This window comes from Schistocerca gregaria, chromosome 2 (assembly GCF_023897955.1).
Source record: "Schistocerca gregaria isolate iqSchGreg1 chromosome 2, iqSchGreg1.2, whole genome shotgun sequence".
Classification (NCBI taxonomy): Eukaryota; Metazoa; Arthropoda; class Insecta; order Orthoptera; family Acrididae; genus Schistocerca; species Schistocerca gregaria.
The window spans coordinates 167,639,341-167,664,492 of record NC_064921.1 but is presented as its reverse complement, the minus strand read 5'-3'; the positions used below and the strand labels follow the sequence as shown (position 1 = coordinate 167,664,492).

Genomic DNA, 25,152 nt, shown 5'->3' with positions numbered 1-25,152 from the left:
GCCGTGATAGTCTAGTGGTTAGGACATTGCGTTGTGGCCGCAAGAACCCAGGTTCGAATCCTGGTCACGGCAATATAGTGCTCAATTTTGTATTTCTTTTTTACAGAGTTACTAATGTAGTACAAAGGTCTCTTCTAACTGTAACAACTGGAAATTGCTCATCAGGGCTACCAACATTAAACAGTTGCGATTCACAGTTGCTTGCTAAAGGCAGTAATTGAATAGGAGGAACCACCCAAATGCATTGTTTCCCTTTTCCGATACAGCAATAGAACTATATTCAACAAAAATGGCATATTATGGATATTATTGGAGTATTGTGAATAGTTATAGATAACACAAACATAAAAAGAAATCTAGTAAACTGCTAGAAAGACCTGTTCACCAAATGTATAAAAACTGCGGACGTACATGTATAAGATTTTGAATGTGTTTGTTTTTATCGAATAATACCTGACACATGAAATATCATTTGGACGTGACACCGTACAAAACTTACGACACATCTAGAAAAATGTTTCTTCGCAGTGCGAATGTCATTGGATATAGAAGACATAAAAAATATCATATGTTTCTTCCATACGGTGCCTTACTTTGACGGATTTGGTAAAGACATGCAAGAATTACCGTGTCCAAACAAATTATTCGTGGTACCATTTAATGAATTCCTTGTAGTAGTCTCTTCAGATAACTGAATATACTAGTGCTGCTTCTCAGTAATTTATTCTTCAATTAAATATATCACATGAACTATGTCTTTCTTTGAAATCAACGCCTCAGTTCTCGGATACAATACCAAGAACAAGAGGAATCTATATTAAAATTTGGAATCACATACAGTGGTGTACATAATTCAGGAATAGATATTTCAGACAGCGTGCCAGTAACCATATAAACGTCAGTTATTGATAAAGTGCAAATTATAAGAATCCTAAGGAATATTTTGGCAGCCATTTCCTTCTACATCAGTGACGAATTTCTTAGCAAAACGAAATGGTGTCAATACTTAAAGTTAAATCACATAACATGAATGTAGTGTAACAACCCATTTCGAAACAGCTTCAGTGGAGCAAATGGAAAAGTCTAACTAAGCGTGCCATTTTATTTTCTTATTGTTCTAGTCGCCGCATCAGTTTTGTGTATGATGTGGCCTAATGAGTGAATTTTATTTTAACTTTAGTATTTTTGCTGCCATAGCTTTCGAGGTTTTGCGTAATTACGCAGTGTACAGGGCGTATAAAAAAATCCAGTTACTAAAATGTCAAAATTATTATGTTATCTGAGATATGTGCGTGAACAACAAACTGTTGAAAAGAGCAAATTCTCGAGTATTCTATGGTACTCTCTAGGTATCAGCAGCATGCACCCACTTCAGTTCTAGTAAAAATGGTGTCGGGACAACAGAGAGTGTTTTGTGATCTACGTTTTGCGCAGTACGGGTCAGTAATAACTGTTCAGTGTGACTTTCATGTTAGGTATGGTGTGGATCCTCCTACAGAACAGAGCATTAGACGATGTAATTAACAATTGCGACAAACAGGTTGATTGCGTAAAGGCAAATCGCCGGACCTTCCCCAAGTCTCTGACTCAGATATCTAACGCATACACCACAGATTCACAAGCAGTCAGCAGAAATCCGTTCGCCGTCAAGCTCGACAGTTCTACATGCCCCCCATGTTCGCCTGGCGTGTGTTGCATCGACGTTCACACATGAAACCATACAAAATTCATATACTGCGAGCTCTTTGTGAAGATGGCAAACAACAGCGTGTGGAGTTTTTGAATTTCGTCCTTGTCAAAATGGAGGATGACAATTCAGTTTCACGCTTAATGTTTAATGACGAGGTAACATTCCATTTAAATGGAATGGTGAACCACCATAACGTAAAAGTACGGAGTATGGAACAACATGAGGGGGCCTCTCCAAAATTTGTGCAGTTTCACGGGAAAAGGTATATGACAAATTTTTCTTAACCGAGAACACTGTTACAGGAAGCACATATCTCGATATTCTTGAGAACGTCCTTTTCCCACAGCTGGAGACTGATTCGAACGACTTTATTTACACACAGGATGGGGTACCGCCACAATGGCATCTGGAAGTGCGAGAATTTTTGAATCAAAGGATTACTGAACGATGGATCGATCGCATTGGACCAGATGATTCAGCCTCAGTTTACTGGTCTGCAGGCTTACTGGACCTGGATGTTATTTCTTTTGGCGGTTTATAAAAGACTCTGTTTCTGTGCCTCTGTTACCAGCAACAATGAATGAACTGAGAGATTGAAAGACAACGCCTGTGGAAGATAAAACTCAAGACATGTTTGTTGCACTGTGAGAATAATTTGAATACAGCACTGACATACGTCGTGCATTCAAGGGGGGCATACCGAAGACCTATTAAAATGTATGAAAAGAAAAACTCTTCGAGTTTCCCATTCACTAAAATATAAAATTTATTGTATCTGTTTATTAGTTTCAGAGATATAGATGTGCCAAATCGGATGATTCTTTTTTATGCACGCTGTATATTATTATATCCTGAAGTTCGTCTATTACCACTTTACTTCTTGGTATTCACGTACACGTACAGACGCCGATGTTGCTGATGCCTGTTCTGTTTCCGCAGTCGGCGACGTCACGCACGCACCTCCGCTGGAGACGATGTCCAAAGTGGCCGGTGGTATCAGAGCTGATGCCGGTGCTGCTGGTGATGTAGGCTGCGCTCCACTCGGCCTTAACGCTGACGCTTCGCAATCCGACGGGTGCTATACAGCCCGGGCACCGGAGAGCGACTGTTGCACGCAGACGGATACACCAAGAGTATTTATACGTGTGTCACTATCACATCGACATCCGCACGGATGACACTAATTCACAGCACTACCGCTGCCACTACATGCTCACGCTAACCAAACTGGAGCGTTGGTGGACTCCGTTTTCCCCCACCGATACATAACATGGCCGAAGCTTACATTAGCCCACTACTGACACGGTGGTAATTTTGTCAAACGAAGATGCAAATGCAGTATGTTTGCGACTCAGAACTCATCGAAGAATGAATAAGTTTGAAAGCTGATATTTTAAAAACATCTTTGAAAGACTACACTCACAAGCTAAGTATAAGGGGTGAATAGTCCTTAGGACCAAAGAGGCACAACCTTTAATTCGCTAATGTATTATACAGTATTCGAAAGACCAAAGTTGGCGAAAACAAATAACAGAATTTAATTTTTCTTACTTGGCAGACCTGTATAAAAATAAGATAAACTCCCGGCCAACATCATCAAAATAAAGCCTTTTAAATCGAAAATAACGGCCTTAGTCCGCGTGGACGGTGGACGAAGAAAAGTCCGAAGGAAGGACAAAATTACTCGGAACATACGTCATTACCATGTGATGAGGGAGACATGCAGAGGGAAAAAAAAGAAATAAAAAACTGTGCTGAGAAAGGGCCAAGGGGAATAAAACAGCACACAGACAGCAATAAAACACTGTGACGCCGGAAGAGAAATAGTAGAATGACTAGCGAAGGGCCGGCCGTTGTGGTCGAGCGGTTCTAGGCGCTTCAGTCCGGAATCGAGCTGCTGCTGCGGTCGCAGGTTCGCATCCTGCCTAGGACATGGATGTGTGTGATGTTCTTAGATTTGTTAGGTTTAATTAGTTCTAAGTCTAGGGGATTCATGACCTCAGATGTAAAGTCCCATAGTTATTAGAGCCATTTGAACTAGCGAAGGTCTTGTAGTATATACAGCAATGATGTAATAGAATACTACTACTACTACTACTATGTGATCAGGCCCATTGGAGCGCACTCATCTACAAGTTTCCTCCTCCACTGTATTCTGTCCATTGCTGCTATCCGCCATTCGTCCACATCTATTGACACTTGATTTAAATCTTCATGGAGTCCGTCCCTCCAACGCTTCTTGGGTCTCCCTGGCGGTCTCTTTCCTGTAGGTGTGAAATCCAGTAGCTTCCGAGGCCATCTGTGATCCTACATCCCGGCCACATGACAGGTCCACTGCATTCGTTTGGCTTTGACAGTTCCTGCTATGTTGGGCTGCTGGTATAGTTCCTCAAACTCTTGGTTGTATCTGATCCTCCATTCCCTTGTATCTGCATCCAGAACCGGACCGAAGATCTTCCGAAGCACTTTTCTCTCAGAAACAAGGAGCTTATGGAAGTCCTGTTTCCGGATACTCCATGTCTCACAGCCATATAGAACAACAGGCTGGATCTTATGTATGAAGATAATAATCATAGTTTCCTGTGGCTCAATGGCCTGGTGCGAGTTTTTCTATTAGACGCCACTTCGATGACTTGCATGTTCTCACCTGCTCCAGATAACCAACCTGATAAGGAGGGGGAGGGGGGGGGAATTTTTGGAATTTGTGGTAAGTTCCTATGGAACCAAACTGCTGAGATCATCGGTCTCTAGGCATACACACTAATTAATCTAACTTAACTGACGTACGCTAAGGACAACACACACACACACACACAAACACACACACACACACACACACACACACACACACACCCATATCCGAGGGAGGACGGGGGGAGCCACACAAACCGAGGCAAAGGCGCCTCAGAACGCCCAGCTACCCTGCGCAGGGTAGATACAGTTTAACGTGGAATCCGACTCCGTACATCGTTGAGTAGTGAAGACTAGGTAAAAATGCAGACTGATTCCTACGTCGTATTTTACAGATAGACCACCAGGCCTGATACAGTTTTTAGTTTGCGAGTATCAAAATCAGTGACATGTATGGCCCTATATCTTGTTTGCATTTACTAGAAGCTTAAATTACACTGACGGAAATAAATTGCTACGCCAAGGAGTTGTGCAATGTAAAGGAGGAAAGCTGGTAGGCATATTTCTATATCTGAAAAGCACTCCGTATTCAGGCCACAAGTGGCCCATTGGGACCATCCGACCGCCATGTCATCCTCATCTGACGATTCGGATAGGAGGGGCATGTGGTCAGTACACCGCTCTCCTGGTCGTTATGATGGTTTTCTTTGACCGAAGGCGCTACTATTCGGTCGAGTAGCTCCTCAATTGGCATCACGAGGCTGAGTGCACCCCGAAAAATGGAGACATTGCATGGCGGACCGGATGGTTACCCATCCAAATGCCGGCTATGCCCGACAGTGCTTAACTTGGGCGATCTGAGGGGAACCGGTGTATCCATTGCGGCAAGGCAGTTGCCCTATATCATAAAGATGATGTCTATTCAAATTAGTCACAAGTAGCATAGGAGTGGCGCTAATGGCGTCACTATGATGATGCAAATTAAGTTTGCTTTAAATGCACGCTGTAACGGCCTTGAGCTTTAGTTACCTTTGACATTGGACATCCTGAGTTGTTAGTCAAGACGCCGGTATCAACACCTCACTGAGTTCGAAAGAGGTCTTGTAATGGGGCTAAGAGAAGTTGGATTTTCCTTTTGCGATATTGCAGAAAGACTTGGCAGGAATGTAGCCACTATTCATGATTGTTGGCAGCGGTGATCATGAGAATGTACGGTCAAAGAAACACACGGCTCGTGTTGGCCACATGGCACTACCAGAGGGAAGACAACCGTGTTCGGCGCACAGCTCCGAGGCAGATGCCCTATAGCGTGCATTCCACTGACCCCAAACCGCCGCCATTTTGGACTTTAGTGATGTGTAGCGAGAGCTCATTGGAGGGCAGGATAGAGATCTGTGGTGTTCTGATGAACGTTGGTTCTGCCTCGGTGCCAGTGATGGCCATGTGTTGGTTGCAAGGACGCCAGTTGAGGGCCTGAAACTGTCTTTTCTGCTCGCTAGACATACTGAACCTACGCCTGGAGTTATAGTCTGGGATGCGATTTCGTACGACAAGAGGAGCTCTCTCGTGATTATCCACGCACCCTGACCTCAAAACATGTACGTCAGTCTGTCGATTCGACCTGTTTTGCTGCCATTCATTAAGGGTATTGCAGAGGGTGTTTTCCAACAGGATAATGCTCGCCCACATACCGCTTTTTTTAACTCAGCAGGCTCCACAGTGTGTCGACACGTTGCCTTGGCCTGCTCTATCACCAGACATGTCTCCAATCGAGCACATATTAGGCATCATCCGATGACAACTCCAACGTCATTCACCAACAGCGTTAATGTCCCTGTATTGTAAATCGAAATGGAACAGGGATGGAACTCCATCTCAAAAACTGACATCGGCACCTGTGCAACGCAATGCATGCACGTCTGCATGCTTACATTCAACATTCTGGTGCTTAGGACGTTCATTACTGTAGCACCATTTCACATTTGCAATGGCGTACCTCGCGTTTACATGAACTTGTGATGTAGCAATATTAATCGGTTACATATGATACCCAGCAAATGTATTTCCGAAATTTCATTGGGCAACACTAATTATTGCCCCGTGTTGTGGTTTTTTCCGTCAGTTTATTTACACCGCCTGGAGAACTTAGACATTGTATTTCACATAAATTTCAACTCAATATCTGTAACAGTTTCTGAGAAAGAAAGGTCTTTTTTAGATGGTCGTATGTTTTGATTTTCATTGTCGTAGAATGTACGTTTCCTACACTTCCAAGGGATCGTAGACTTCAGTACCGGACACAAACTTCAACTTGATATTCCTGAAAAAAAAAAAAAGGGTCTGAACATTCGGACAGACAGGCAACGAAGTGATCAGACGGTTGCGTTTGTTATCGACTGAGTTACATAATCCTAAAAATTGATAATTAACGATTATTGTAGCGCATACAAACATGAGCCTGGACTATGCCTAAAAGTAATAAGCAGACTGCGGCTATATAAGGACTACTGAGGCACCAGTCAATACCAGAATCCTTTATGATTACCAGAAACCAGCCGCGGAACCCAGTAGAGATAAAAAATCCTGAGAGTAACTAGACGAATATTTGGAAAGACGCAAGCAATATCGTCCTACTAACTAGAGTCAGCCGTGTATAGTGGAACGAAACCATAGCCGCACCAGAAAGATCATACAAAGCTAAACTGAGACAGTCTCCATACTGTGACTAATGTCAACTTGTGGAAAACGCAGCACACATGATACGCGAAAATAATATCAGAATTTGTAACTGGACTGGGAAGACGTTATCACTCTCGTACAGAACCACAGGAAGTGACACACCAACAAGTCAAGCATTAGAATACGACTCTAACTTACACGCTTGTGCCGAGAAGAGTTATTCATGGTTTATGGGCACTTTGTGTTTCATATGACAGCATACAAAACAGCTAATTTACAGCGATAAATCTCTTACGTTACAGAAGAGCATTTTAAGTGACAGAAACAATATCAATATAAGATTGGGTTCCAAAAGTTTCTCTGCCCTGCGTTATGTGAGTTATCATATAAGGTAAGGCCCTTTATTATTATTTATCTTCCATTGTTTTTTCATATAGTTCTGTTAAGTTGCTAATAAGTCGTAAAAGTCTTTAGAAAAGAACAAAGGATTACTAAGGAGATGAATTTCGTTTAATATGATGAAAGACAAAACGGTTGGATACTGGACATACACAACATTAAGTGGAAAATACTTTAAATTTAGGAAATATTTTTAAATGAATGTTTGTTCAAAAGTTGAAAAGGAAATGAATAAAACTTTTGAACAAACATTCATGTAAAAATATTTCCTAAATTTAAAGTATTTTCCACTTTTTGGTGAGCGGATGAAGACTCGCCAGAGGAAATGTCAAACAGTTATCTGTTTTACCTTGACTTACTATTTCATTTCAGTCGTATACATTCTAAGGGACATAAATGAAATAGTTCAAAGGTTGTTTCTTCCTTTTACTTTCACCAGAGATAACTCGGCAGTCTTTCCGAGTACTTACTGGCACGAAAGGTGAAGCTGGTGAGTGTCATGTGCGGCTGTAGTGGGAGAGAGGGCCAGGATGGAGGAAAAAAGATATTTCAAAAAGTGTAGCGGATCGCGAAAACCAGGAAGAAGAACCATCACCCAAGAAAAAAGTCGAGAGTATACCAAAACAAGGAAAAATCATATTCCATGGAAATCAATGTAAATTATTACCTTTAATCAAACCTTTCTTGCGTTAATAGCCCAGTTGCACTATCTAATTAGAGACTTCAGCTTACCTTTTACGACATGTTCCACATTCTTAAAGATTACCTCATTATGGATCTTTAGAATCCAAAATATATCAAATATAATACTATCTTTGTGCTGGCTTAAGCTGTCGCCAGCACACCGGTCGCAACGATGTAGCCCGAAGATCGATAGTAGGAGCTGGATCAAGCTCGCCTTAGCACGAGAGAGACCAGAGATATACCAACAAGCAACACGCTGCCAGTGCCCTCTTGACAGCATGTGTTTAGGTCACAGCCGCTGACTGGAGGATCTCACTCGACTCACAGTACACTTTGGCGTCTTGCCAGTTAAATGTAGTGTGGGCTTGTTTACTGACTGACTGTGGCTACGACAGTGCACAGCGGGACTAGCAGAGAGACTAAAGTTTGGAATAGCAAGGTTACCGATATTCTCTGCAAGAGGACTATTGCGGATGAGCTTGAACAACACATGGACTCTGTTGAAGATAAGTATCCAGGTCATGTAAATAAAGAACCATATTAATCCACATGTGCATTTGTGTTGTAAAAAGAGAATACTGGCCACCAATAACAACATCCCCTCCCTTACTCCCTTAAGGCACAAAACTCTACAATCTTATCTTATCGATCACTGCAGATCACGAACACCGACTTCATAATTATGAAACACTTCTAAATTTCACCTCTACCCCAGAGTTAAGGCCCACACATGAGAGTGCAGTGAGATTTCGAAAAGCTCCCAGCAACTCTTACACCTGATAATACATTCTGCCTGAGGTGCAACATCATTTGCATACGACACAGACGCCCATCTTGTCCTGCGTCATTCCCTTTCAGCCCTCTAAAACCGCTTCTATGATAGCTGCGGCCTCTTAGTATGACTTCGCACATTGCTACTCTTCCCTAAATGCTGCCAGTACAATACCTCACTTCGCCAGAATGTCACTAATCCCTAAGCAAGCCTAGTAGAGTCTGAGCACAGTATTCAGTATGTATTATGAGTGCCACAGAGAAGCACACCATGATCAAATAAAGAAAGTAACTCGTCAGCTCTAGGATATAGATGAAAGCGAGTATGATATTCCGAAACCAGCATCCTTCTTCCATTTTGATGTTATAGCATCCAAAGGCTAGTTCGCTTATGAGCAATTCAAATCATAATGTTATTGTTGCGAATCAGTATCTCCACAGGCTCACAAATGATTAGGCTGTACTCACTGTACTAGTATAGACACATCACTGTTGCAGCTATTAGATGTCAAAAAGTTCCTAATAGTTTTAGAAATGTTAGTTATACACTGTCTTAACTTCGAACCACGTTTCCCTTACGACAGTAGGACGGAAAAAGCTGAGTCGGCGTTCTAGCGGCACCGAGTGACGTCAGCAACTCTGCGGCCGCTAATAGAAGAGCGAAGTACACCCACGCCGAATCCACCGGCCGTGATAGTCTAGTGGTCCAGTCTGCCGCCGTGCCGTATTCCATTCTAGACCACCATGGCGCACAACTATCGGAAGAAGACATTACGTTTCAACTTTTGTTCCGACTTCGCCCGACCCAAGGCCCTGGAGGTAGAACATTTTTTCGCGATGAAGTTAAGATAGCACCAACGGATCTAATTGGTATCCACTTGTCGATAGTTAGCAGTACCGTCTACGTCAAAATGATCAACGATGCGGCGTGCGACAAGGTGCTTCAAGAGGCAAAACGTGGACTGCGCTTCTGCCATTCCGACGGCAACGTCGGACCCGTTACCGTCGATTACGCAGGTCTCGGCACACGGAAGATAAGGATCTTCGAACTGCCGTTCGAACTACCTGCAGACGTCGTCATCGAGGCGCTCCGTCCCTATGGCAACGTTCTGGAACATGTTGCCGAACGATGGGTACAATTTCAGACCTATCCCGTTTTAAACGGTGTTAGACAGGTCCGCATCGAGTTGCAGAAACACGTGCCTTCTTATCTACGTATCGGAGGCTGCCGTGCCATTATAATGTACGACGGCCAACCTCGAACCTGTTCCGGTTGCGGGAAAGAAGGTCACCTACGGTCTGAATGCATTCAACGACGTGTCGCGCAGCTCCCGTTGTCGGAAGCGTCCGTCACACCCACTATGACCGCCCTACCGGTCACTTACGCAGCGGCACTCGCCACGTCTACAGTTTCGTCCAGTCCGTCGCCCGTTCCTTCCGATCGGCACGTCCCACCGTCCCAGTCACCTATGGACGGTGCGGACGTCCCACCTGACAACCTTGCCGCCGAACAGGCTCCCGCACCGGACGCTGAGGAGAACCGTACTTCTTCACAACACCTGTTTGACAATTTCATTGTACCCACCGACGCATTCGAACCAGGTCGACGCTCTTCCTTGCCGTCGTCCGACACTGAGGAACACGTGCGCAAACAACGCTCGCCACGTAGGCGCAAACGCCGTCGCCGTTCACCCACGGGCTCTCAAAGCGTCGCCACCCGCGACGACGAAGACGACACCCAACCAATCGACATTTCCATGCAGAGGTCGGCGGACAACTTTCACGATGATCAAGACATTTTGCAGGACGGGACCTCTACGGAGGTCGCCACGCACAATGTAACGATCGGTGCGCCGGTTGAGACGCCTGTCTCCCCGCCGACAACTCCAGATCTCTCTCACCACGACGCAATTCCCATGGACATTGGACGGACCCATGGCATAGGAGCATGGGCCGACGAGATTGAGGAAGATACGCCCCCTCCTCCGGATGAGTTGCCTCCGACGGACAAGGCTGCCTGTTAACATCAAAAGCGAGGCCCTGCACCTGATGGGACGGGACTTCCTGTCGGTGCCCTCCTCTTACTTGCCTTGGTGATGGTAGATGCGCGTCCACCACCACTGAAACAAACGTATCGGTTTGCCACGCTGAACATCAACATGATCGGCACTGTACCCAAGCTGCAACTCCTATGTGACATGCTTCGGGCCTCTGACGTCGACGTCGCCCTTCTTCAGGAAGTACGCGTTGCCACACTACCACCAGTCTACGGCTACGACTCATACACGTCCACATGTGATCAATCAGGGCGTGGAGTGGCTTTCTACATACGCAAAGGAATCCCACTCAAGGACACGACAATCCTTCCCTGTGGAAGAGGCATGGCTGTTACCATCTTCGACACGCGCGTCATCAATATCTACGCTCCGTCTGGCTCCACGAACCGTCGGCAGCGGTCCACTTTATTCGGACATGACGTGGCGCCCCCGTTTTCTGGAAGCTATGATCGCCTTATCATGGGAGGCGATTTCAACTGTGTCCTCCATCCGCAGGACCAAATGCCTAGTTATTCGCCATGCCCGGCGCTTCTCACCTTAATCGAAGATTTTCACCTAGTGGACGTTTGGGAGAAAATTCATGGCAATACCCCCGGTTTCACCCATTATACAGCACATTCTGCGAGCAGACTGGACCGGTTATATATCTCTGCCCACCTTGGCAACGACGTCGCCCAAGCTGAACGGTGGCCCCTTGTATTCTCGGACCACTGCGCCGTCATTTGCTCCCTGGCTCTGCCACCTCAGTCAGTGTGGCGCAGCAGAGGTTACTGGAAGCTTAATACCTCCCTCCTTAATGATCCACACTGCCGACAATGTATTGCCACTACGTGGGCGTCTTGCGAAAGACGCCTTCCGCAGTACACATCCACGTTCCATTGGTGGCTCAAATGTGCCAAACCTGCGATCCGAAAGGCCTTCATACAATGTGGCAAGGAAGCAGCAGCATGGCATCGAGACACCACAAATTTTTACTACGCCGTCCTCCGTGAGCTCGATGCACTCCCTCCATCACCTGACACCCATAGGGAACGACAACGTACCAAAGCTCGTCTCCTCTCTCTTCAACGTGCACGACTGCATGGTGTCGTGGTGCGTTCCCGACGACAAGACCTCCTCCACGACGAAACCCCATCCACAATCCATGCCGCATCCGACCACAGTCGTCGACGTCGACTCTTCGTCTGCCACATCAGGACCTCCGATGGTGTTCACCACACAACACAGGCGGCGGTGCTGTCTGCCTTTGCTGAACATTATCGCCAATTTTATGATGATGAGCAGATGGCGACGCCCATTCCTGATGATCTCCGTCCTTCCCCTGACCGGACACTCACCGTAGCGGAGTCAACGTCCATGATGTCTGCAATCACCGCAGAAGAGGTAGTAGATGCGATCAACAGAGGGGCCAAGAACAAATCACCAGGACCAGATGGTCTCCCAGTGGAGTTTTACCGGACGTTCACCACGTTGATGCTTCCTCGCTGGACGGAAATGATTCAGGAACTCTTTACTCCATCCTTCCCAATTCCACCTGAATTCGTCACTGGCATTCTTCTACCTGTGCCTAAACCGAAGGGAGGGTCTCATGTCTCTGCATATCGCCCCCTTACACTCCTGAATGCAGACTATAAAATCTATGTACGCCTCTTAGCAGCGCGCATGCGCACCGTCTTACCTACGGTCCTTTCACCTGAGCAGACTGCACGTGGTTGTGGGGCCACCTTACAAACAGCCCTAGGAGAATGCCGTGACCTCATTGCACTGGCGTCGGTTTGTCGCCTTCGTGCAGCACTGGTATCCGTTGATTTCACGAGTGCCTTTGATCGCGTTCGACACCCATTCCTCCTCATGGTGGCGACACGTATGGGGTTCCCATTACTTTTTGTCGATGCCATTCGCCGGTTACTACTTCCCGCAGTCTCGATGGTACAAGTCAATGGGAGGCTTGTAGGACCGATTCCTATACGCCGCTCTGTACGTCAAGGATGCCCTATGTCTACTTTACTATATGCCATTGCACTTGAGCCCCTCATCACTGGACTTACCTCTAGACTGCAGGGCCTCACTTTGCGTGACTACACTTTTCACTGTAGGGCTTATACGGACGATCTTTTCTTTCTCACCTGCTCCTCCACGGAACTCAATGACGCCATCCAATGGATCCACCAGTATGGACATCTTTCTGGTAGCATTCTTAATGTCCGTAAATCGACTATGATGCACATTGGGCGCGGCCTCCCGGCTATGGTGCCGAACCCACTCCCAGTCAGTACCACCCTTCGTTACTTGGGTATCGAATTTACGAGCTCCACACACCGCACAGTGGCCCTGGCATACCGGCGGCTTTTGCAGTCGATTCGGCACCATGTCCGCGGTCAAGTGCACCGTAACTTAAACCTACTCCAACGTGTGTCCTATGTCAACATGTATGTAGCCCCTAAACTGGTACACGTCGCCCAGATCCTCCCAATGCCGTTACTCCTTGGCCGCCGCATCCAATCAGCCTTTGGATATTTCGTGTCAGCAGGGGCACTTTTCAAAGTCCGCTACAGCACTTTAACATTGCCTCCTGCAAAAGGTGGCCTCGGACTCGTCAACGTGCGGGCACGATCTTCTGCACTCTTTGTCCACACTCTGTTGCGGCACCGGCAGGGGACGGTTCCGTCCTTAACACGTAGTCTCTTAGATATCCTCCGACCAGCTTCTCTCGATCCACCGATCAATGTGGCACCTATTTCTCCATTATTGTACCACGTCGCCAATTGTTTCATAGAACTCAGCTACGTTCGGGCCGATCTTCCAGTCGCCCGTCCTCCCCGTACAAAAGATTACTATCGTTTGTTTATGCTGTCCAACCCTTGCGACCCCATGGTGCTACGGCATCCTGACATTAACTGGCGCACAGTTTGGGGGTGTGTGCATGCACCCTTTTTACCGTCGTCTGTGTCTGCACTCTGGTATGTTTTAGTTTATGGAAAGTTCCCGACTAACAGTCGACTTTATCGCATAGGACTGGCCACCTCCCCACTCTGCCCTGACTGTCAGCTCGAAGACACCGACGAGCACCGTCTTACGTGCCCCCTGAAACAAAACGTATGGCTCCTCATCCAACGAATCGTGGGCTTTTACCTCCGTGCCCCGCCACCGACGGTAACCCCGGATTTCCTGTTGTTGCCCCAGACATTTCACTACCCTCTTGCTAAGCACCATACTCTCATCTGGTTTTGAGGACTGGCTTTAGAATACCTCTTTCAAAATGGTCCGCATACAGTCCTTGACTTCTGGTACAAATTTGTGACCTCGTATAGCACCCTCACCCGCAAACCATCTTACCGACAAACTTTTGCCGGTTATCTCCGCAGCGTCTTCCTTGACCCCCCACAAAGCAGGGGTGTACCATGCATACCTGTCACATGATGCAACACCCTTATTCACGTTCCCATGCATCGACAAAAAAAAAAAGTGGTAAGGACATTTCGTTGTGGCCGCAAGAACCCAGGTTCGAATCCTGGTCACGGCATAAGGTTAATATTTTATTGAAGACTGGGGCAGCTGCACGTATCTACTTCATTTATACATTACGTTTGTTAGCAATTAATTATTGATTTTGTTCAAATCGATTTCATGTTACTAGACTTCGAAAATGATTTTGACACCGTTTCTCACAAGAGACTGCTAATGAAAATGCGAGCAACTGGAATATCGTCTAAATTATGCTCCACGATTCATGGCTTTCTGTCAGGAAGATCGCAGCGTGTACTGAGGGGCCCTTTACTGTTCCTGATCTATATAAACAGAGTGTGCAGAATAGAAAAGTAGCAATGGCTAGAGAAACTTTCGTCCGAAAAGGCTTCGGAAAGCCCAGGAGTACGACCGACTACCACGTCATCCTAAGCCGACAAGCGTTACTGCGGTCGTAAGAGCCGGGCCGTGATCCGTCTAAGTCCTAACCAAGATCGACAGGGCTTAAATTCAGTGATCTTACGGCAACTGTGGTAACCACTGCTGCAAGGCCGATGGTTATGGCTACACAGGAAATGCAAAATTATGGAAGAACGTATGAGCACGTGGAAGATAGATGCCGCCTGTAGGAAAATTGAGACCTCTGCAGAATAGGGAAGCAACTATATCAATATTAAGAGCTTAGACGGCAAGCTAGAACTAAGCAAAGCAGGAGTAGACTGAAAGATGAAGAGAATACAATAACGGCTAAGCAAAGAAAATAAATTTGAAAACGATACAATAGAAAGAGTATGGGAGAGATGATACTGTGAGAAGATTGCGACAGTCCATTGCAAGAGCTTAGACGAAACAAGGTATCTGGGTAGGACGATATCCCTTTGAAATTTTGAGCTCCTTGGGAGAGCTAGCCACTATAAAGATACATTAGACTGGCGAAATTGCCTCAGACTGCAAGATGAATATAATATTTCACATTATTGTGAAAGCATGCGCTGATAGGTGTCGATAATACCGAACTATCAGTTTACTATGTCATACTTACTAACACGAATGGTTTACAGAATAATGTATCAACTGATAGAAGCCTATTTCGGATGACATTAGTTTGATTCCGGAGAAATGTACTAATACGAGAGGTACTACTGACCCTAGGAGCTACGTTCGAATACAAACTGAAGAAATGCAAACCTACATTTATTTGTAGATTTAAAGAAAGTTTTTGAAAGTTTTATCTGCATCACACTCTTCGAAATTATGAATGTAGCAGGAGTAAAATACAAGAAGCGATCGGTTATCAGCAACTTGTGCAGAAACCAGACTGTAGTTAAAAGAATAGGACATGCAAGGGAAGCAGTTTTTGAGAAAGGAGTGAGACAGCATTGTTGCCTATCCCCCACCGTTGTTCTGTATTCAGTTTGTGCTTTGAGCAAAGAGTAAAGGAAACCAAGGGACGTATGGAGAGGGAATTAAACTTCAGGGGGAAGAAATAAAAATTTGGGGTTTGCCGATGACGTAATAATTCTAGGAAAGGCAGCAAAAGAGTTGCATGGCAGTGTCTTGAAAAGAGATTATGAGTGAAAGTCAGAAAAATTAAAGAATGGTCATTGAATGAGACACTAAACGTTGTACATTAATTCTGATATACTGGTAGCAAAATTGAACAGCGAAAGAATAGAGAATAGGATAAAGTGCAGACTGGAAATAGCAAGAATAGCGGTTCTGAGAAGGAAAAGTTTGTTAATTTAAATGTGAGGAAGCCTCCTCTGAAGATATTTGTCTGGAGTGTAGCCTTGCACGGAAGTGATACGTTGGTGATAAACAATTCAGAATGTAAGATGATACGGGCTTTTTGAATATGTTTCTACAGAAGATAGAGCAGAGGCGATGAAAGGTATTGATCAAATCGGAAGGGGGAGAGGGGAGAAAATTTGGGCCTTCCTTTACCGGAAGGAGAGATTCTGAAGCATCAGTGTAAGTAGATAAGTGTGTGAGATAAAAACTGTAAAAGTTAGACAAAGATTGACTATAGAATACGGGTTCAAGTGTATCTAGGGTAACGTAATTGTGAATTCAAGATGAACTGAAAAGAATGAAGTTTCAGCGTCGGCGAGATAAATGTTTCTTATACCAGAAGGTGCCTAGTTAGTGATGCTGTGTGGGAACAAGTAATTCCAACGACTAATCTATGTCCAAATTAATTTAAAAAGAACTGATTGACGCAAATTTCTCGTTAAAATATCCATCTTTTTCCGTAACCAAGATTAGAACCTGATGCAGATAACGGCTGGTAAGTGGGATTGCCAAATCCAGTATCTTCCATCCATCTGTAAGACTGCCATCTATCTGATCTAAACTGCACAGTAGGCACTTCCCGTCCATTTTAGGCAGTATATCGATAATACTACCTTCATTGCCTTCCATCCAAACCTTCCAAGCTACTGAACGGCCCCTCTATATAGAACAGTTTTCATTGATCTTGTGGCTTTTCATTGAATACCATTTGAGCCACCTGCAGCTATATCGATGAACAACGAACTAGGGACACCACTATTAAGTTTTTAACATTGTGACAAATTCCGTTACATGGCATACATGGTATTCTCACTTTCCCGTTTCACACAAAAAATACGTGCTTTCGAAGCGATAAATTACACCAGAAAGTAACCCAAAAGACATTGAGGAGTAGAACTCTGTGAAATATTTTAATGCGTTGATTGATTTCATTTATGTGAAGACCAAAATTTATTGAACTTACATGTCTGAGAAGCATAGTATGCTTCATCAAGTTTATATTTTCATTAATTCTTACACCCAAAAATTCTCCCACTTTCGCTAATTCCGTTTCTTGTAGTGTGTTAAAATAGTTTTATCGGAACTAACTGTCCATTTTTCGATAATGACTTAATAATCCTTTGAAAAATGTTATTAACAACATCGTTTTCTCTTGCTTTCTCTCTAACAGAGTTAATTATAATACCTGTTGTATGAAAGAGTGTCAGGTCCGTTTTATACATAGGAGGTCGTTTAAATGTATAAGGAGTGGTAAAGGACCGAGAATAAAAGACAACGGAATTATATTTTTACCTAGTCGGTATGATTTTCTCTCCTTCTCACACTATTTGGTTTATCATAGATTGTATTCCTTTTGTTAAATATGATTCAATCCAGTTCTGCATAATAAGTTCAATTCCATATAGTTTAAGTTTTTTCACAAGAGTATCACAAAAAAAATGTTTTAGACATATGTTGCAGAATTACCAGATGGTGGTACTTTTTATGTAATCATCAAACGTTTTGGTGAGTAAATGTGTAAATGGCATTCTCTGTCGAACAAGACGTGTAGAACGCAAATTGTAATTCACTAAATAGTATTAAATCGCCGGTCCAAGGAACTTCCGCCAGGTGGGGGAAAACAGCCAACAACTAGTGTAAACCGTCGGCTCAAGGAACTTTGACCACAAGAGGGAAAACAGTCGTCAACTAATGTAAACTTAAACTTATGAAATGTAAATGTGAACAGCAGTGTAAAGATGAAACTGTCGGTTTGAAACCGGTACCGCCTCAGTTTGTAAGAATAAATAGAGTTATTTACAGTGGCTGGTTGCTGTTGTCTCCTTCGCAACAATCAAATTGTATTTTGTACACAGCTATGGTGTAAAAAACTTGTCAGTTTTCGACAAAAGGATAATGTATAATTAACATGGTAGAGCACCGTGGATTCACTAAGATAAGAAAAATTAAGTACATAGTCTCCACTTACATGTAACACCATACTAAAATTGTATTTGTTTAACGAATATTTAGAAAGAAAAGATACTAGCAGGTAAATTGAATGATAATTTACTAAAAAATGGGATTCTGCTCTCTAGGAGACACCACATTGATATGTATTAACACAATCAATATCACAATATTATTCATGTATTGTGATGTACACAGTTTTACACAATTTGTATACAATGATTTAAATATTTTGTATGTCCTTCTCCATTGAGGGATTTAATAAAGCGTATTGTTATGTCAGCAAAAATTCCTAATGCTAATGATGAATAGTATACACTACTAAGGAGATGACTTTGTATGTTAGAATGACTGGTATTATGTTGCATTTTTTAAATAATCTTACATAGATATAATAGTTTCTCTGCTGCTTCAGTGTTGCCGTTGGTTGTTTAAATATCTATGAGTCAACATTACCTGTCTATCTTCTTTCTTCTTTAAGGAACGCACAGAATGGGATGTACACAAAATTGGCAGATACTCATGATATGATTATGGCTCAGGATATGGGGAAATTCCAGAAAATTATGCTAGGTGTTGAAAATGGGACGGTCAGCAGGGGACTGAAGGAGAAGAAGTTAATGCTGTATTGTGGGGTATGGATGACATAGGCTGGGAGCTACGTATTTATAGCTGACTCCATTCCACATTTATTCAGATTAAGATGAATTTCTTACTGTCGACTAACTACCGCTAACGTTTAGAGAATCACTAATAGCGACACGAGATCTCAGTCTGTGTCCTCCGTCTTGCTGCTCGTCTGTTGCTCTGCGATCGAGACGCCACCTACCTGCTGGCTGAGTTAGTTTGCCAAATGGAGCGGAAAGGACCGTTTTCTTCCTCCAGAGGAGTGTTTCCAGAAGAGCAACGGTAGCCGTGATAGTCTAGTGGTTAGGACATTGCGTTGTGGCCGCAAGAACCCAGGTTCGAATCCTGGTCACGGCAATAAAGTGCTCTTTTTTGTATTTCTTTTTTACAGAGTTACTAATGTAGTCAAAAGGTCTCTTGAAAATTGCTCATTCAGGTTACCAACATTAAATAACTGTGATTCACACTCTGCGTATTTCAAATATGATACAAGTGGATCATTGAGTTATAATCAGCACAATTCTGTTAAATAAATATTAGCTTGGAGTGCCAGATGCTGAACTGCAGCCTGAAAGGTAAAGGCAGAAGTAGAGTAACAGGAACTGACCAAACGCTTTGTTTGCCTTCTCAGATACAAAAGGAGCGATGTTGAGCATTAGAGCTATACTCAAGGAAAATGGTTCATGTGGACATTGTTTCATTATTGTGAATATTTATAGACAACACGAACATAAACAGCAAACCTAATATGCTGCTATGAAGGTCTGTTGATCACATGATTAAAATATGTAGACGTACAGATGTAAGATTTTAATTGTTTTAGCTTTTTTCCAGTAATACCTGATACATGAAAAATCGTTTTGACAGAATACCATACACAGCTTATGATACATCTAAACAAATGTTCCTTCGCACTGCGAATGTCGTTGGAATGGATGACAAAAAAAATGGCACACTTTACTTACTTTGCTTCCATACGGCGCTTTATTTTGAGGTAACTGGTGAAGACAAGCAAGAATTACCGGCACAAAACGAATTTTTGATTGTACTAATTCACGAATTCCTTGCAGTGGTCTCTTCATATAACTGGATATACTTCTGATGTTTTTCGGAGCATTTATTCTTCAATCAAATGTATCACATGAAATACGTCTCTCTTCGAAGTCAACACCTCAGTTCTCGGAAACATTACCAAGAACAAGTATAATGTATATTAATATTTGGAAACAGATATGGCGGTGTCCATAATTGAAGAATAGATATTTTTGACAGCGTGTTGTAACCATGAAAAGGTCAGCTTTTGATAAAGTACAGATTAGAAGAAGCCGGAATTTTTTGGCAGCCATCTCCTGCTACTTGATTGACGACTATCTTAGTAAAACGAAATGGTGTCAATACTTACAGTTTAATCACATAACATGATTTCGGAGGAGCTTCAGCGTAGCAAATGAAAAATTGTAACTAAGCACTGGATACTGGTTTTGTTTTGATGACGACAGTTCTCTTATGCAGTTTAGTGCAATATATTTAAATGTTATTGGTACTCTTTTTAATTAATGAGCGTATGAAAAAGCTTTGGCTTACTTTCTCTGAGGCCCTTCTGGCTTAGTAAAATTAGCATAGAAGGTTCCTTTTGCAAGCATGTAATACATTTTCATTTTCTGTCATTTCCTGCAATCTCGAGAATCTTTTCACTGATTCACTCATGAAGATTCGAAAATTACTGTAAATCAGCCAATATTTTCCATCTTTTTATTCAATGCAGTAAGTGTGTTTTTGTATACGCTATCTTTTTTTTCTATATTTACATGTTTTTATAGATCACCGTCTTGTTGAGACAGGCACCAGCAGGTCCATGCGTTAAATATGTACTTTCTGAGTGGTGATTACACCGGAAAATAACCCAAATGACATCAAAGAGTAGAAGTTTATAAAATATATGTTGATTGCTTTTGAAATCGGCAGTTATGTGAAGAGCAAAGTTTATTAAACTTTGATATCTGAAGAGATTAGTATGTTCCATCAAGTTCATATTTTCATCAATTCTTACATCCAAGAACTCCAAATATTCTTCCACTTTCCGTAATTCCGTTTCTTGTGGTGTGTTAAAGTTGATTTTTCGAAACTAAGTGTCCATTTACCGACAATCAGTTAATAATTGTTTAAAAATGTTATTAACAATATCGTTTCCTCTTGCTTTTTCTCTAAAAGAGTTAATTACAACATCTGTCATATGAAAGAGTGTCAGGTCCGTTTTACACATAGGAGGTCGTTTGTACTTATAAGAAGTAGGCATGGACCGAAAATGAAAGCCCTTGGCATTATTTTTTCCCTGAGTCGGTATAATTTTCTCTCCTTCTAAACTATTTATCGCAGATTGTATTCCTTTCGTTACATGAGATTCAAACCAGTTGCGTATAATATGCTTGATACGTTTGTGAAAAAAACTTTAACTATGTGGAATTACACAGAAAAATGCTTTAGATATATTGAAAAATTACCAGCTGGTGGTTCTTTTAATGTAATCCTCGTAATTTTTGGTGAGTAAACGTGTAAATGGCATTCTCTGTCGAGCAAATCGTCTGCAACGCAACTTGTAATTCACTAAAACGTAGTAAACCGCCGACCCAAGGAACTTTCGCCACAAGAGGGGAAAAACAGCCAACGACTAATGTAAACTAAAACGTATGTAATCTAAATGTGAACAGCAGTCTAAAGATGAAACTGACGGTTTGAAACTGGTGACGGGTATATTTTTGAGAATAATCTGCGTTATTTACAGTGTGTGGTTGATGTTTCCTTCTTAGCAAGAATCAACTTGTATTTTGAATACAGCTACATTCTACAAACTCAGTGTGATTAACATGGTGGAGCACCGTGGCTGTGGATTCAGTAAGATAAAAAAATTAAGTACTACTTCGTTCCCACTTACATGTAACACTAGACTTACATTGTATTTGTTTGACGAATATTTTGGAAAAAAAAGATAATAGGAAGGTAATTGCATGATAATTTACTAAAAGACGGAATAGTACTGTCTGGGACACACCACAGTGATTTGTGTTTTCAAATTGTCTGGGTAACATAATGAAGGTCACAATATTATTGATTTTCGTTGACGCCGCGCAACAGTAGCTGCGATGAGTTTTCAGATAACTAGGCCTGAAGATGACGTATACTGTCTGGAACCGACTATATAAAATAAACAAACTCTGACATATATTGTTACGCAATTTGCATAAGACTATTTAAATCTTTTGTGCGTCCTTCCCCATTGAGGGGTTTAACATAGCGTATTGTTATGTCAGGAACAATTCCTTGTGCTAATGTTGAATTATATACACCACTAAGAAGATGACTTACTAAGTTAGAATGACTGGTATTATCATCGTATCTACATTAATACTTCGTGGCCTTTTTTTTTTTACATATTCTTACATAGGTATAATAGTTTCTCTGTTGCTTTAGTGTTGCTTTTGGATCTTTAAATATTTGTGAATCTACATTTTCAGTGTACCTTCTTCCTTCTTCAAGGAATGCACAAAATGGGATGTGCACAGAATTGACAGATATTCATGAAATGTGTTGAGGATCAGAAGAAACTCCTTCAGTTTATAATAGGTGTTGAAAGCGGGATGGTAAGCCTGGGTCTGAAGGAGAGAAATTAATGTTGTATTGCAGAATGTGAATAACATAGTCTGGGAGCTATTTATTTGTAGCTGACTCCATTCCACATTTATTGACATTAAGATGAATTTCTTGCTCCTTGAAGAAGGAAGAAGATACACTGATATTGTTTATCCACAGATATTGAAAGAACCAAAAGCAACACTGAAGCAGCAATGAAATTATAATATCTATGTAAGAATACGCAAACAAACAAAAAAAGCCACGAAGTATTAATGTAGCTACGAGGATAATTCAAGTCATTCTAACTTACTAAGTCATCTCCTTAGTGGTGTTTACAATTCAACACTAGCACCAACACAAAAACGTGAGATCTCAGTGTGCGTTCTCCGTCTTATTGCTCCCTCCTGTTGATCTGCGATCGAGCCGCCACCTACCTGCTGGCGGCGTTAGTTTTGCCAACTGGAGCGGAAAAGACCGTTTTATGCTTCCAGAGGAGCTTTCCCAGACGAGCGACGGTAGCCGTGATAGTCTAGTGGTTAGGACATTGCGTTGTGGCCGCAAGAACCCAGGTTCGAATCCTGGTCACGGCAATATAGTGCTCAATTTTGTTTTTCTTTTTTACAGAGTTACTAATGTAGTCAAAAGGTCTCTTCTAACTGTAACAACTGGAAATTTTCAGGGCTACCAACATTAAACAGTTGCGATTCACAGTTGCTTGGTAAAGGCAGTAATTGAATAGGAGGAACCACCCAAATGCATTGTTTCCCTTTTCCGATACAGAAGGAGCGATGATTAGCAATAGAACTATATTCAACAAAAATGGCATATTATGGATATTATTGGAGTATTGTGAATAGTTATAGATAACACAAACATAAAAAGAAATCTAGTAAACTGCTAGAAAGACCTGTTCACCAAATGTATAAAAACTGCGGACGTACATGTATAAGATTTTGAATGTGTTTGTTTTTATCGAATAATACCTGACACATGAAAAATCATTTGGACGTGACACCGTACAAAACTTACGACACATCTAGAAAAATGTTTCTTCGCAGTGCGAATGTCATTGGATATAGAAGACATAAAAAATATCATATGTTTCTTCCATACGGTGCCTTACTTTGACGGATTTGGTAAAGACATGCAAGAATTACCGTGTCCAAACAAATTATTCGTGGTACCATTTAATGAATTCCTTGTAGTAGTCTCTTCAGATAACTGAATATACTAGTGCTGCTTCTCAGTAATTTATTCTTCAATTAAATATATCACATGAACTATGTCTTTCTTTGAAATCAACGCCTCAGTTCTCGGATACAATACCAAGAACAAGAGGAATCTATATTAAAATTTGGAATTACATACAGTGGTGTACATAATTCAGGAATAGATATTTCCGACAGCGTGCCAGTAACCATATAAACGTCAGTTATTGATAAAGTGCAAATTATAAGAATCCTAAGGAATATTTTGGCAGCCATTTCCTTCTACATCAGTGACGAGTTTCTTAGCAAAACGAAATGGTGTCAATACTTAAAGTTAAATCACATAACATGAATGTAGTGTAACAACCGATTTCGGAACAGCTTCAGTGGAGCAAATGGAAAAGTCTAACTAAGTGTGCCATTTTATTTTCTTATTGTTCTAGTCGCCGCATCAGTTTTTTGTGTGATGTGGCCTAATGAGTGAATTTTATTTTAATTTAGTATTTTTGCTGCCATAGCTTTCGAGGTTTTACGTAATTACGCAGTGTACAGGGCGTATAAAAAAAATCCAGTTATTAAAATGTCATAATTATTATCTGAGATATGTGCGTGAACAACAAACTGTTGATAAGAGCAAATTCCTGAGTTTTCTATGGTACGCTCTAGGTATCAGCAGTATGCACCCACTTCAGTTCTAGTAAAAATGGTGTCGGGACAACAGAGAGTGTTTTGTGATCTACGTTTTGCGCAGTACGGGTCAGTAATAACTGTTCAGTGTGACTTTCATGTTAGGTATGGTGTGGATCCTCCTACAGAACAGAGCATTAGACGATGTAATTAGCAATTGCGACAAACAGGTTGATTGCGTAAAGGAAAATCGCCGGACCGTCCCCAAGTCTCTGACTCAGATATCTAACGTATACACCACAGTTTCACAAGCAGTCAGCAGAAATCCGTTCGCCGTCAAGCTCGACAGCTCTACTTGCTCCCCATGTTCGCCTGGCGTGTGTTGCATCGACGTTCACACATGAAACCATACAAAATTCAGATATTGCGAGCTCTTTGTGAAGATGGTAAAATGGAAGATGACAATTCAGCTTCACGCTTAGTGTTTAATGACGAGGTAACATTCCATTTAAATGGAAAGGTGAACCACCATAACGTAAAAATACGGGGTATGGATCAACATGAGAGGGCCTCTCCAAAATTTAATGCGTTTTGTGCAGTTTCACGGGAAAAGGCATATGATAAATTTTCCTTAACCGAGACACTGTTACAGGAAGCACATATCTCGATATTCTTGAGGACTTCCTTTTCCCACAGCTGGAGACTGATTCGAATGACTTTATTTACACACAGGATTGGGCACCGCCACAATGGCATCTGGAAGTGCGAGAATTTTTGAATCAAAGGATTACTGAACGATGGATCAATCGCATTGGACCAGATGATTCAACCTTAGTTTACTGGTCTACAGGCTCACTGGACCTGGATGTGTGTGATTATTTCTTTTGGCGGTTTATAAAAAGACTCTGTTTTTGTGCCTCCGGTACCAGCAACAATGAGTGAA

The 25,152-nt window shown here is 42.4% G+C and overlaps 3 non-coding genes across 3 annotated transcripts; all 3 read left to right on the top strand.

Moving 5' to 3' along the window:
• Nucleotides 1–72, top strand: Trnah-gug (transfer RNA histidin (anticodon GUG)). The gene has a single exon. It is a non-coding gene; the product is annotated as a tRNA-His (tRNA).
• Nucleotides 73–19,029: 18,957 nt separating this feature from the next.
• On the top strand, nt 19,030–19,101 carry Trnah-gug (transfer RNA histidin (anticodon GUG)). Its single transcript has one exon. It is a non-coding gene; the product is annotated as a tRNA-His (tRNA).
• A 3,791-nt stretch (nt 19,102–22,892) lies between these two features.
• Trnah-gug (transfer RNA histidin (anticodon GUG)) lies at nt 22,893–22,964 on the top strand. The gene has a single exon. It is a non-coding gene; the product is annotated as a tRNA-His (tRNA).
• Nucleotides 22,965–25,152: the final 2,188 nt, after the last annotated feature.